We start from the raw sequence: 3,498 nt of genomic DNA on the forward strand, positions 1-3,498 counted from the left end.
TAATAATAGAGTTTCGATATCATATTAAGGCTTGTTACCAACGATGAACTTAGAGAATATAAAGAAAGTCTAGGAACCAACTAGGACACCAGTTAATTTTGCCAACTATAATATAGATCATAATAAAAAGGTTTAATAATTCAAAACAAAACATTTCATAATATTATTTGAACCTAACCTTAAGTTAATTTCTCAAAAACAACCGCATATTCAATGAGGAATATAAAAATGTTAAGTTGTGATGATAGAGATAGAGCATATAAAAATAATAAAAAATTTTACATAAACATATCGAAGTATATAATTAATAATATAAAATATTAAATATTCAATAATATTTTATTATTCATATTAGTATATTATATATCCATATTAAAAATTTAATATTAAATGTTAAATAATAATAATAATAATAATAATAATAATAATAATAATAATAATAATAATAATAATAATGTGAGACTAGTCAAGATAATATACTACAAGAAGAGCGGAGATTAGCGGCGATTTTTTCTGTGTTTCACGGCGGTTTTAAACCGCCGCAAAAACCAATGCCGGCGGTTTAGTGAAACGCCCGTGGCGCGGGCAATTGTTTTCGCGGCGATTTTTAGCAACCGCTGGTATAACCGCCACTAATTGGATCATTGATTTTGCGGCGGTTGTAAAACCGTCACTATTTTCCTTACTGGTTTTAAAAAAAATGGCGGCGGTTTAAAACCGCCGCAATTCTAATAGGTGCTTTAAAAAAAATGCAGTGGTTTTCAATGATCATACCTACAGCAAATGGCAATTTTGTAAGTGGCAATATAATTCAATTTAGATTAGTTTCCATAGTAAGGGCAATAGACTAAATGGAAAACCATATTTTTTGTTAGATTTTGAGATATTAGTATTCTAATTAATTCCTTGTCAATTGAAAAAAAAAAAAAACTAAAATCAGCTTCAGAAATGCCTTTTTTTTTTCTTTCAATCCTAATGTGTCACCGATTTTAGACCCAACAGCAGTTAATAACTTACTAATAATCTAAGTTGAGGTACTTAATTCATTTAAATTTTGTAGAACATAAGTTAACCTTTCCCATGGTGCTTCTTGTTCAAAGGAAACAGAACAACAAAAAATAACTACAGAAAAAGTTTAGAAACTTTATGCTTCTGTTGATTTAATTTCTAGACATAGTTTTAGCATTGAATTTTCGTTCATTCTTTGCACAGATCTCTAATCAAACTTTATATAGCATCTTCATCAAAATTAATATTATGATTTGTTATTGGCTTTCTTATGAATCAAATGATATAACTTTTAATCCAAGATACTTATATATATTAAGCAAGGTAAGTGGCACATATGTGAGAATTTACAACTAAAATCGCATTCATTCCAAAACTATAAAATTAAACCAAAGAAATAAGCAAAGTATGTAGTAGGAAGCTAGAATAACGCTCAGTATAATGGTTGAAAGTGATGCTGACCTCTAATAAATGCTATTGAAAGAAACCTCAAGATAAATGATTATAACAAAAGCATATGTATCTTAACAAGAATGTTCTATTTTAGAAAACTTAAATCGTTTTAATATATTTTTATATTCATATATAGCTTATTATAAGCTAACATTCTTTATTATTGTGCATGTGTCACAGATTCCTTACAGCATACCCTTTGCTCTAGCATCTATATTCTCTAGCTCCACAGGGGCAGGACAAGGTAAAAAGCTTAGCAATTTCTAATTTTATTCTAATTTTACCATTACATACATAGTTACAATCTCTTCTTGAAACTATACTCTAATTTTGCTATATTTGGGATGTTTCTTTTGTAAAACTTAGAATATTTCTATTGTTAAAGTTTGGATGTTTCTTTTATTAAACTTTGGATGTTTCTTTTTCTTAAACTTGGGATGTTTCTTTTTTCGATGTAGGTCACTCCACACGGTGCACAGAGGAGTTGTGGCAGAGGATACAACGGCAGCGCGACGGACGGTTAAAGACGAGGTACTGACGATGTAATGAAAGGGGATGAGATCGGCTTCAAATTGACAAAGCGGTTACGTTTTGCTAATCCTAATTTGGTGGCACTAATTCTAATTATTTAAAATTCTATTTTTTAAAAAGTCAAAATTTTTTTTAATGAGTTTAAAAAGTTGTTCAAGTTGGTTGGTACCCTAGTTGGTTGCTTAACGGGATTTGTAGCTAATAATATACATACAGTACATTCCATCAGAATAATAACTGGTAATTGTAATTTTAGCAAAACAAAAAGAAATAAAATTAAGGTATATAGATCATATATATCTAACATGTTCTCTTACGGAAGACTTCTTTTGAGTTTGTATAAAGTTTTTACACATTATTTTTCTTATTTTTTGCATGTCTTATATATTTTTTTTTTTTTGGAATTCAAAAAATATCGAACTCTAAACCTTTCGATCATAAAAGCTCTGATGTCATAGCATGAAATCACTTCAAGCTTTTGGAAGAAGTAGTTTCATGACATGGTATCAGCGTTAGAATCATTTTTTTACATCAAACTTCCCACGTAATTTTAGATTTATGTACCTTCCCAAGATATACACACCTGAATACTTAAAAGATTCATTTGCATTAATATTCAATAGCATATCATGTTTCTTCACGATTTTTTTAAATAAATATTTTAAATATTTTTTTATCAGTATATATAATTTGAACATAATTTATGCTTTTTGTATCCCATTACTTATCTCGTTTCCAACATAAACGAATTAATTATGAGTATATCTTATTTAGTAGTATAAACAAGATAAGACACAAATTTTAAATAAATAAAACGTGTGCACCCGTATTACATCAAAGTTGACGTACTCCACATATCTTATTTACGATGTAAACAAGATATACTCATGATTAATTTGTTTATACTATAAAAGAGATATGAGTATTTATAAGTAATAAAAATATAATTTTTATAGGCAAAAAAATATAATTTTTATTGGCATAAAATATAATTTTTTTAAAATAATATAAAATATTAATAATTTGATTTGAACCAATTTAAAAAAATAGATATATTTTGTTACATTTTAAATCAAATAGAATATTAACAAATATTTTAGTTCGATAATTGGATTAAAAAAAATTCAAATACGGAGTTACTAATATGTTGTAAACGTGCTAGAAATTAGAGAACGTACTAATTGGTGAAAATTTTTGTAAACGGTCTCTTTCCATTTGAATGTGAGATTACTAACTACATATTTTAATACAATCTAAACTTTATACAATGGTAACAATTTGATTTTTTTAATCTATCTAACTAAAATATTTGTTAATATTCCATTCAAATTTTAAATTTTTCACTAAAACTAACCTCCATATTTTTAAAGTTTAGAACTTTTTATGTACTCTTTTGAGTACCAATTGGAATGTCAGTTAATAAATAAATTAGTCACAACGAATGATAAAAAAGAAATAAAAAAAAGATTATACCAATAATAAAGTATAGGTAGACAATAACATTGT

The sequence above is a fragment of the Arachis hypogaea genome, chromosome 17, assembly GCF_003086295.3.
Source record: "Arachis hypogaea cultivar Tifrunner chromosome 17, arahy.Tifrunner.gnm2.J5K5, whole genome shotgun sequence".
NCBI lineage: Eukaryota > Viridiplantae > Streptophyta > Magnoliopsida > Fabales > Fabaceae > Arachis > Arachis hypogaea.